The following is a 12786-nucleotide window of genomic DNA, read 5'->3' as shown; positions in this document are numbered from 1 at the left end:
TGTGTGTAGAATTCTTTCTGGATTGTATGATCTCTCTTGCCTTTTCTCTAAACCATATCCCCACCCTATACTCTGATTCATTTTTTACATCATTTGCTTTCCATATGGTCTTCTGTGAAAGGGCATGTCTCATAAAGCAAAGGTGATGCCTCAAGAGTATGAAGACACCACTGTCTTCCATTGTTATCAGACAATCTTAAGGTCATATGTGTTCTGCAGACTTGACCATTCTGTGTCTTACCCTTGCAAACAAAGAATTTTTTGTGTTTAAAATTGGGTCCAAGTAAAAGGACCCATTTGGATGGGAGTAAGGAGTCCTCCACTCCCATCATGAGCAACTGGTTGATTTTTTTTTTACACTTTTATTCCATCTCTATCATGTATACTTTTTTAAGGTTTATTTAATTTTAAAGTAGAGTTATATAGAGAGACAGAAAAAGAGACTTGCATCCATTGGTTTATTTCCCAAATGGCCACAACAGCCAAGGCTGGGCCAAGCCAAAGCCAGGAGCCTGGAACTCCCGCCAGGTCTGCACGTGGATGGAAGGGGCCCAAGCACTTGGGCCATCCTCTCTGCAGCTTTCCCAAGTACATTAGCAGGGAGTTGGATAGGAAGTAGAGCAGCTGGGACTCAAACTGGTGCCCTTATGGGATGCTGATGTCACAGGCATCTCCTTAACCAGCCACACCACAATCCAGCAGCCTATGTATACTTTTCTAACTCTGTGGATCTGTTGATCACTAGGCACCTTGAGGGATGCACATATAAATCAGACAGGCTTCCACTTTCAAGGAGATCATAGTCTAGTTGAGCTGATAGATATGAATACAAGTAACTATAGGGAAAGGAAAAGAAGAATCAGACACAAGGAGAACTGAAGCATTTTCCTCCGATTATTTCACCCCTATTTTATAGATAAAATTCTGACAGTGAGAGAGAGACAATTAATAATTCAAAACCACCATTCATTCCCTAAGCCTTTTTTACATGTTTTTAAGTAACAGGTATGCAGGAGAACCAAGACTGCCGACAACCAGTCACCTAAATATTAAGAGTATCTAAAATTAAGGTGTACATGAGACTGCTTACATGAAAGTCAGAAGGGAAGGCTTTCTCTTCCCCACTTAGCCCTCAGGTTGTATTTCTCCAACATCACATTTTAAGGCCAGGACATCTGACAACTGCAACTGGAAGGACTCTGTAAGAAGCCAGTGTTTTTAAAGTTGCCAGAATCAACGTACATCTTGGAACACGTGGTAGGTAAATCGCTGGGAATTGGGGTATCCGTGGCTTCTTGTCAGAAAGTTGTAAATGAAGAACATATAAGATGCAACCTTGGAGCCGGCGCCGCAGCTCACTAGGCTAATCCTCCACCTTGCGGCGCCGGCACACCGGGTTCTAGTACCGGTTGCGGCGCCGGATTCTGTCCCGGTTGCCCCTCTTCCAGGCCAGCTCTCTGCTGTGGCCAGGGAGTGCAGTGGAGGATGGCCCAAGTGCTTGGGCCCTGCACCCCAGGGGGAAGACCAGAAGTACCTGGCTCCTGCCGTCGGATCAGCATGGTGCGCCGGCTGCAGCATGCCGGCCATGGCAGCCATTGGAGGGTGAACCAATGGCAAAGGAAGACCTTTCTCTCGTCTCTCTCTCTCACTATCCACTCTGCCTGTCAAAAAAAAAAAAAAAAAAAAAAGCAACCTTAGGACTGGTAGGTAAAGTCAAAGCATGCTGTGCTGGTATCCCATGTGTGCGCTACTCCACTTCAGATCCAGCTTCCTGTTTAATATGCCTGGAAAGTAGCAGAAGATGGCCCAAGTGCTTTGACCCCTGCAACCATGTGGGAGACCCAGAAGAAGCTCCTGGTTTCTGGCCTCCAGTCAGCCCAACACTGGCCATTGTGGCCATTTGGAGAGTGAACCAGCAGATGGAAGATCTCTCTTTCTCTAACTCTGCCTTTCAAATAAATAAATCTGTAAAAAAGAAAAAAAATGCTAACTTGTCTTCCCTTCTCTGGGTTACTTCATGTCCGTTGCCAGCCCCTTTCTGCTGTCTAATTCTAATAATAATAATAATATAATAATAATATCTAATTCTAATACTACACATTCATTCACATGTTCCCATTTTTATAATGTGAGGGCTACTGGAGCCTTTGGGGAATGAAGTAATAATGAATTCTAGAGAAATGAAGGGATTTCCTCAACGTCACAAGATAGTTCAGTGGCAAGGCTGGATGTTGAGTCTTAACCTCCTTATTTTCAGTCCACTGCAGTCCTAAGATGACTTTAATCATGTGGAAAAATGAAGACATTTAGAAATGAACAAAATTGAAAAAGGCATAATGTCCATAAACTGAAAGAAATTGTAAAAATATACATTTCAGAAAAATATAAAACAAGAAGGAATATTGGTAGTACAACAAGAAATGGCGAGCAAAGACAATGGTACCCATTTGTTAAATCTAAGCAAACTCTAATACAGATCAATCTGTTATACCTAGAATTAAAAAAAAAAAAATGAAGCTAAGATACTGGACAGTAATAGAATGTAGGCCCAGAATGCAATGAGTAAAGTTAAAATTTGATAGGATTTGCATATTTGGAAGAAGAGAAGTGCTATAAAACTTCAGATTTTAAGTTAATGTATATATGTAAATATTTCAATAGCAACCAGCTAAAAGAAAGTATATATGTAACCATACCATCAGTAGAGACAGAAGTAGAATGGGATAAGGACAATAATATAGCAAATTGTTTAAAAAGAGAAAAAAATACAAAGCATATAATACATGAGTTCATGAATACTAATAATTACAGTATATGTAAATAGATTGAAATCTACAATTAAAAGGTAAATTTTGGCTGGATTAAAGCTAATGCAGCTATAAAAACGTTTACAAGAGATGTATCTAAATACAATTGAGAGAAAGTTTAAAATAAAAGGGTGGATATTTTATCATTAACTATTACTCAAAACTAAATTAGATTTAGGTCCCTATATTATTAAATAAAAACTTAAGACAAAAGTATTATTAGAAAAAGGAATATTGCTTATTGCTTAGCAAGTTCAATCCACTGAGAACAAATTCTAAATTTTCAATGCACTAAGTAATATTACTTCAAAACATAAAAAACATTGCAGAACTAAAAAATTCAGACCTGCCCTCAGATATCTTAAGAGAATTCCTTCAGTTGTCCAAATAAAACAAAAAAAATCAAAAAGATTTGAACACTGTATGTTTGATTTAATGGATAATTAAGAATTGCCAGCTGCCACAGCGGCTTAATAGGCTAATCCTCCTCCTGTAGTGCCGGCACCCCGGGTTCTAGTCCTGGTTGCCCCTCTTCCAGTCCAGCTTTCTGCTGTGGCCCGGGAAGGCAGTGAAGGGTGGCCCAAGTGCTTGGTTCCTGCACCCGCATGGGAGACCAGAGAAGCACCTGGCTCCTGGCTTAGGATCGGCACGCCGGCCACAGCAGCCATTGGGGGGTGAACCAACGGAAAAAGGAAGATCGATCTCTCTCTCTCTCTCACTGTCCACTCTGCCTGTAAAAGAAAAAAAAAAAAAAAAAAAAGAATTGCCACATCCACCAAATGAAAAATGAGCTTCCTTCTTTACGCTCATAGGAGGAATTTACTAACACTCATCAGCTTAGAGGCCTACTATCAACAAAGATCAAAGCATCTTTTATACAGACTATGCTGGTTACTAAGAGATTTAGCTGAAAATTAATAATAACCATAGGTAACTTTAATTAATGTTTCGGGGCTGGCACTGTGGCATAGTGGATAAAGCTACCACCTGCAATGCTGGCATCCCATATGGGTACCGGTTCAAGTCCTGGCTGCTCCACTTCCCATCCATCTCTCGTCTGTGGCCTGGGAAAGCAGTAGAAGATGGCCCAAGATCTTGGAGCCCTGCACCCGCAAGTGAGACCCAGAAAAATCTCCTGGCTACTGAGTTTGGATCTGCTCAGCTCCAATCATTGTGTCCATACCAGCGGATGGAAGATCTCTCCCTCTCTCCTCTCCCCTCTCTCTGCCTCTCTCTAGCTCTGCCTTTCAAATAAATAAATCTTTAAAAAAAAAAAAAAAAGTACTCCCATCCTTTACAGAGCCAATAATAGCATTTACAGTCTGGAAATTGTACCCCATCATTGCTAAAGAAATTTCTGCTCTATGGCATCTTTTTTAAAAAATTAATGTTTGCAAATTTTAAAATATTTTGAGGGGCTGGGATTGTGGTGCAGCAGTTTTGAGCCACTGCCTGTGATGCTGGCATCCCATTCGGGCACATGTTTAAGTCTCATCTGCTCCACTTCGAATCTAATGCCTTGCTAATGTGCCTGGGGAAATGGAGTTCAAGTCTCCTAGATTCGGTCTGTCCCAGCCCTCGCCTTTGCAGCCATTTGGGAAGTGAACTACAAGACGAAAGATCTCTGTCAACCTCTTTCTCACTCTGCTTTTCAAATAAATATTTAAAAAAAAAAAAAACTTTGAAGTAGTTTATTTCAAAATGTCATGATCATAGGAACTGAACACTAAGAAGAATTCAACACCATAAACTTTGTTGTGTAAATGAATCCTAGAGGAAAATGTAAATATAAAATACAAAGTGAAAATTCAATAAGCTAATTGTTCTACTTAGGTTAAACAAAAAACAAAATAAAAACCCATGAATACAATTAAAATATGAAAAAAACCAAATCAACTGCATTGACAAAAGGATATAATAAAGTATGCAAAGCCAAAATTTGGCACTTAGAAAAAGGAATTACATGTGTCTGGAAATGTTGATCAAGAATACAAATTTGGAGGATACAAACTACATGATTATCTCAGTAGATGCAGAGAAAGCATTGTATAAAATACAACATCCTTTCATGATAAAAGAAAAATTTTAAGCAAATTGGGGATAGAAGGAAGCTTCCTCAACCTAATCAATTTATGGAAAACCTACAGCCAGAATCTTATTGAATGGGGAAAAGCTGGAAGAATTTCCACTACAATCTGGAACCAGACAAAGATGCCTACTCTTACCATTACTATTCAATATAGTTCTGGAATTTCTAGCCAGAGCCATTAGGCACGAAAAAAATCAAAGTGATACAAAATGGGAAGGAGGAAGTGAAATCATCCCTATTTGCAAATGGCGTGATTCTATATATAAGGGAACCAAAAGACTCCACTAAGAGACTATCAGAACTCATAACAGTTTGGTGAAGATGCAGGATATAAAATTAACACACAAAAATCAATAGCCTTTGTATACACAGACGATGCCATGGCTGAGAAAGAAATTTCAAAATCAATCCCATTCACAATAGCTCCAAAAAATTTAAATACCTTGGAATAAAATTTAATCAAGGAGGTGAAAAATATCTACAATGAAAATTACAAAATATTAGAAAATAATTAAAAAAAGACAAAAAAGATGGAAAAACCTTCCATGTTCATGGATTGGAAGAATAAATATCATCAAAATGTCCATATACCAAAAGCAATTTACAGATTCAATGTGAGCCCAATCAAATCACCAAGGACATTCTTCTCAGATCTAGAAAAAATGATGCTAAAATTCATATGGAAATACAAGAGATCCTGAAGAGCAAAAACAAACTTAAACAACAAAAACAGAGCCAGAGGCATCACAATACCACATTTCAAGACATACTAAAGGGCAATTATAATCCAAACAGCCTGGTACTGGCACAAAAATAAACATGTAAACCAATGGAACAGAAAAGAACCTCCAGAAATCAACAAACACATACATAACCATCTAATCTTTGACAAAGGAGCCTAGATCAATCCCTGGAGCAAAGACAGTCTCTTCAACAAATGGTGCTGGGAAAATTGGATCTCTGTATGCAGAAGTATGAAACAAGACCCCTTCCTTGCACCTCATAAAAAGTCAATTCAAAATGGATCAAGTATCTAAATCTACAAGCTGATACCATCAAATTACTAGAGAAGAACATTGGAAAACTTGCAAGATTGTCATTGACAAAGATTTCTTGGAAAAGTCCCCAGAAGCACAGGCAAATAAAACCAAAATAGCCAAATATGATTACATCAAGCTGAGAAGCTTCTTCACTGCAAAGAAAACACTTAGCAAAGTAAAGAGGGAACTGATGGAAAAGGAGAAAATATTTACAAACTATGCAACTGATAACAAATTAATATCCAAGATATATAATGAGCTCAAGAAACCCAACAACAAAACAATCTGTTTAAGAAATGGGCAAAGAACTTGAACAGGAATTTTTCAAAGGATGAAATGCAAATATCCAACAGCACATGAAAAAAAATGGTCAGGATCACTATTCATTAGGAAAATGCAAATCAAAAACACAATGAGGTTTCACCTCACCCCAGTCAGAATGGCTCTCATCAGAGATCAACAAACAATAAATGCTGGTAAGTATGTAGGGAAAAGGTACAATATTCCACTATTGGTGGGAATGTAAACTAGTACAGCCATTGTGGAAGATAGTATGGAGATACTTCAGAAAGCTAAAAATAGATCTACCATATGACCCAGTAATCCAGCTCATGGGTATTTACCCAAATAAAATGTAATCAGCATGTGAAAGTGTTATTTTTATCCCCGTGTTTACTGGAGCTCAATCCATAATAGTAGGATATGGAATTGGTCCAGATATCTATCAACTGATGACTACATAAATCAATTACATAAATATATTAACATATTAATAATTCTTTTTATTTTAAGATTAATTTATTTATTTGAAAGTCAGAGTTACACAAGAGAGAAGGAGAGGCAGAGAGAGAGGTTTTCCATCCGCTGGTTCACTCCCCAGTTGGTCACAATGGCCAGAGCTGCAGCAATCCGAAGCCAGGTGCCAGAGCTTCTTCTGGTTCTCCCACATGAGTGCAAGGGGCCCAAGGACCTGGGCCACCTTCCACTGCTCTCTCAGGCCACAGCAGAATGCTGGATTGAAAGTGGAGCAGCTGGGGCTTGAACTGGTGCCCTCATGAGATGCTGGCATTGGAGGCAGCAGCTTCACCCACTATACCACAGTGCCAGCTCCATATTATATATAATAGTAAATATATAATGGAATAATACTCAGCCATAAAAATGAATAAGTCCTGTCTTTTACAACAAAATGAATGCAGCTGGAAACCATTATACTTAGTGAAATAAGGCAAGTCCCCAAAAGACAAATACCATATGTTTTCCCTGATCTGTAGTAACTAATAGAGTACCCAAAAAAAGTAACATATAGGAGTAAAATTGACATTTTGAGATTCGGTGGTTGTTTACAGTTCTTGTCTCTATTGTTGAGGAACAGTGTTTTATTTTCTTACTAGTTGTTGAACTCCTAGTGTAGAGATAATCTCATAAGTATAAAGTAAATTTTTACAATAATCTGAGTTAAGAAAATAACAGAGGAAGGAGGAAGAAGTATGAGTGTATGGGTGGGAGAGATGGTAGAGTGAAAAGTATTACTATGTTCCTAAATCTGTATATATGAAATACATGAAATTTATTTACTCCCATTACTCCTCCGCCTGCAGCGCTGGCATCCAATATGAGTGCCGGTTCTAGTCCCGGCTGCTCCTCTTCCCATCCAGCTCTTTGCTATGGCCTGGGAAAGCAGTAGAGGATGGCCGAAGTCCTTGAGCCCCTGCATCCACGTGGGAGACTCGGAGGAAGCTCTTGGCTCCTGGCTTCGGATCAGCACAGCTCCAGCCGTTGCAGCCATCTGGGGAATGTGAACCAGCAAATGGAAGACCTTCCTCTCTCTCTCTCTCTCTCTCTCTCTATCTCTCTCTCTCTCTCACTGTCTGTAACTCTACCTCTCAAATAAATACATAAATAATCTTTTAAAAAATGTTAAGGTAAATAAAAACAATGCAAATTTTGGCCAGCACTGTGATATAGAAGGTTTACCTTCTGCTTGCAGTGCCAGCATCCCATATGGCCACTGGTTCTGGCAGCTCCACTTCTAATCCAGCTCCCTGTTAATGCTCCTGGCAAAGCAGCAGAAGATGGCCCAATTCCTTGGCACCCTATACACACGTGGGAGATCCAGAAGAAGCTCCTAGCTCCTGGCTTCAGCCCAGCCAACCCCAGGCCATTGCTGCCATTAGGGGAGTAAACCAGTGAATGGAAGATCAATCAATCGATCACCCTTCACCCTCCTCTCTCTTTCTCTCTTTCTCTACACCATTCCCTGTACTTCTGCCTTTCATATAAATAAAACTTTTTGGAAAAATACAAACTGAAAGAGGATATAAACAAACAATACTTACAGATACAGTATTTAAAATATAAGAAAATAGAATGAGCAGCTCCATATGATTCATTTGAAAATGTAAATGAAATGGAAATAGTCCTGAAAATCTGCAACTTAACAAAAAAAGACAACTTGAATAATTCAATATAATTAAATAAATTGCATTAGTCTAATAAAATCTTCTGAAAAAATAGTGCCCAGGCCAAGGCATGAGAACAGGTTAATGTTCTACATGGACAATGTTCTCTTTCATGGTCTGGGTGCCACATATGCAACAGTGCTGTGTTCCTGAAAATGTATCAGATGAAGTGCTTAGGATTTCTGCATTTTATTTATAATTCAAAGGGCAACATTTTTCTTCATAAGAAAATATTCAGGGGCCAGCACCGTGGCTCACTTGGTTAATCCAAGTGCTTGGGCCCCTGCACCCACATGGGAGACTGGGAGGAAGCACCTGGCTCCTGGCTTTGGATCGGCGCAGTGGCCATTTGGGGGGTGAACCAATGGAAGGAAGACCTTTCTCTCTGTCTCACTGTCTATAACTCTACCTGTCAAATAAATTTAAAAAAAAAGAAAATATTCAGGCTCATGACTTTTATATGCAAGTTCTACTAATCATTCAAGTTAGAATTACTATAGAAAAAGGTGAATGCTCCCCAACATAATCTATAAGACAAGTAAGCCAATTATTTTCATGAATACATAAATTCAAAACTTGGGAAGTTCTGGAGAAACAGTTACTTCACTAAGTGTAAATATTATTTTAAAAGAGATTGAAAATATCCCAGGAATATGAGAGCAGTTAAACATTATTAAAAAGTGTATTAATGTAACTTACCGTATTCACAGAACCAATAGAAAAGTCTTATGATTACAGTATCTCAAGAGATACAGGAAGTCGTATAAGACATTTATGATTTCTTGAAAAATTAAAATAACCATGGCAGGCATTGAAGCATAACAGATAAAACACCCCAGCTGCTCAGCTTCCAATCCAGCTCCCTGCTAATGGCCTGGGAAAAGCAGTGGAAGATAGCCAAATGTTTGGGGCCCTGCCACACACATAAAACACTAGAAGAAGCTTCTGTCTCCTGACTTTCAGCCTGGCCCAGCCCTGGTTGTTGTCTTCCAGGCAGTGGACCACCAGATGGAAGGAGTCTCTGTCTCTCTCTCTTCCGATCTGTGAACACAGAAGATTTTTCCATTTTTATGTCTTCTTTCTTTAATGTTTTGTAATTTTTGTTGTACACCTCCACCTTATACCTCACACAAAAACCCACTCAAAATGGATCAAAGACCTAAATCTACAACACAATGACATCAAATTATTGGAGAGAATGTTGGGGAAACTCTACAAGAAATTGGCACAGGCAAAAACTTCTTGGAAAAGACCCCACTAGCACAGGCAATCAAAACAAAAATTGACAAATAGGATTATTTCTTGATTCTTTAATTTTTATTTTTATTTTATTTATTTATTTTTGACAGGCAGAGTTAGACAGTAAGAGAGAGAGAGAGAGAGAGCAAGGCCTTCCTTCCGTTGGTTTACCCCCCAAATGTTTTTATAAAAATAAATAAAAGAGAACCATGAATAAAATATGTGCAGAATGGAATATAAAAAAAAAACCAACCTGCTGGGGCTGGCACTGTGTCATAGTAGATTAAGCTTCTGCCTGCAGTGCTAGTATCCCATATGGGTGCTGGTTCGAGTCCTAGCTGCTGCACTTCTGACGCAGCTCTCTGCTATGGCCTGGGGAAGCAGTGGAAGATGGTTCAAGTACTTGTGTCCCTGTACCCCTATAGGAGACCCAGAAGAAGCCCCTGGCTCCTGGCCTTGGACTGGCCCAGCTTGAGCCATTGAGGGAGTGAACCAATGAATAGAATCTCTCTCTCTCTCTCTCTCTCTCTATCTCTGTAATTCCACCTTTCAAGTAAAATAAATAAATTTTAAAAAATAAGAAACCAAACTGCCACTAATTATAAATAAACAAAACTACAAAAACTATATAAAAAGATAATATGTACAATTCTAAGAATTTAATAAGTTTTCTAGATATAACAATATATCCCAAAAAATCTGAGTATATTAATGCATGGCAATAGTTACAGTTTGGCATTTTCTAATAAATTATATATAATATCAACAAAAATGTGAAGTTTGTTGGAATATCTTCTTTAAAATGGATAAGACCTTAATGAAGAAAATCCTAAATCTTTACTGAGAAACATTAAATCTAAATGGGAAGAAATACATGTTCAAAGATAGAAAGTATCATGAAAATGTAAATTTTCCCTAAATTGATCCATAGGTTTAAGGGATTCAAACATGAATCTTACCAAGTTTTTTCATGAACTTAGACAAGCTAATTCTAAAATATGTATGAAAAAAACTTATGTAAAAATAACCAGTATGTTTTAAAGAATAAGAAGGAAAAATTTTCTATATAAGACTTTATATAAAACTATAGTAATTAAGGCAGTATATTTGTAAAAATAAACTATATACATATATACACACAAAAATGGATCATGACTGAGAATTCTGAAATAAAATTTTCCTGTGGAAAATATCGAATGCTTACCTCATTTAAGCAAAACTTTAAGACCTATTAAAAATATTTATGACTTGTAGGCTACTAAGGATTTCTTGAACAAAATGTAAACCATGAAAGCTGTGACTAAAAGAATGGAAAATTTAAGTTTGACTAACATTAAAAAATTTATTTAATGAAAAGATTCATAATAGCTTCAAGCTAGGAAAAGCTATTTGTCAGCCATAAAACTGACAAAATATTACTATGAAGAGTATGTAAAAATTTCTAAGAAAAAGTAAATCAATAGAAGAATGGGCATAAAAGCAGACATTTCATTATAAAAGAAATATACATGGCCAATGGACATATGAAAGATGATGAAGTTAGTCATTAGGTAAATGCAGATTAAAATCAATCTGAGCCTGGTGGAAAGAAGGGGCCATCAAAGAAGGAGGTACCTTTCTCTGAAGGGAGGAGAGAACTTCCACACTGATACGGCCTTGTCTAAATAATGTCAGAGTTTGTGGACTCAAGAGGCTTCCATAGCCTTGGCAGCTCATGAAAAGAGCCTCGGGTCATCACTGACGTTATAAATAGGAGTGTCAGTTGTTAACAACAGGAGTCACTGTGCACTTGCTCTACATGTAGGACCTCTGTCTTTAATATGTTGTACTATGAGAATTAACGGTAAAACTAGTCTTCAGACAGTACTTTATACTTTGTGTGTCTGTTTAAGTAAAAAACTGTTGAAATATTTACTTAGTACAGAATTGATCTTCTGTATATAAAGATAATTAAAAATAAAGAATGGGATTAGAGAGGGAGTAGGAGGTGAGATAGTTTGGGGGTGGGAGGGCGGGTATGGAGGGGGAAGAACCACTATAATCCAAAAGTTGTACTTATGAAATTTATATTTATTAAATAAAAATTTTATATATAAATAAATATAAAAAATAAATTCAATCTGAGTGACAACATTATGTCAACCCATATCAACAAATCTGATAATCTCAAGTATTGGAGATGACATACCGCAATGGGTATTCATATACAATATTGATAGGACTGTAAAAATCACTTTGGAAAGTATTTCAGCATTATTTAATAAAGATTAAAATGTGCTAATTCAGTGACCAGCAGCAATTCTGCTCTTGTCCAGGTGCCCCAGAGGCATTCACAAAGATGTACAGAAGTACACTATTTATAATTCCAAAAAGCAGATCATACAACTGTCCAAAGAATTGATAAATAATAGTATATTCTTGCAATAGAAAAAGTAGTGAAAACAAACTACTGTTGAATCGATCAATATAAGCAATTCTCAGAAACATACTGATGGGAATAAGATAGACACGGAAGAATACATATATTCATATGACATGTATTATGTATTTCAGGGTACAAACACAAATCCACAGGAACAGGATGAAAGAAAGGAGATGTGATTGGTGAGATATATGGGGAACTTCAGTGGTATTATCATTTCAGTGCTCAATACATCCTAATGACCAATATATCCAGGATAAAGTACACCTCAAGAGAAAGATAAGAAAAATATTAGTAGTATCCCAGTATTTTTAAACACAAAATCTTAGAAGCAATTCTTTTTTTCCCAAAGAAACCTTTTATTTAAGCCATATTAGTTTCATGCATAGTAGCAACTCTTTTAGTAAATAAAATTGACTGCAAAATGAAAAGCAAAGCTCTCAGTTTATGCCATGCAAGTAGAGGACACTTTTTGTCTCTTACTGTATGTCTGTACCACTGGCATTTTTATGACAATGAGAAATTTCACAAAGGTTCACTTCTTTTTTTGAAGTGTATTACATGGTTAGCAATGCATCACAGCAGGTCAAGCTTCTACCTGCAATGCCAGCATTCCACCTCAGAGCATGGGTTCAAGTTCTAGCTGCTCTGCTTCTGATCCAGCTCCTTGCTAATACACCTGGAAAGGCAATGGAAGGCATTGGAAGATGGGCCAAGTGCATGTGGG

The sequence above is a fragment of the Oryctolagus cuniculus genome, chromosome 4, assembly GCF_964237555.1.
Source record: "Oryctolagus cuniculus chromosome 4, mOryCun1.1, whole genome shotgun sequence".
NCBI lineage: Eukaryota > Metazoa > Chordata > Mammalia > Lagomorpha > Leporidae > Oryctolagus > Oryctolagus cuniculus.
This window is presented reverse-complemented; position numbering follows the sequence as displayed.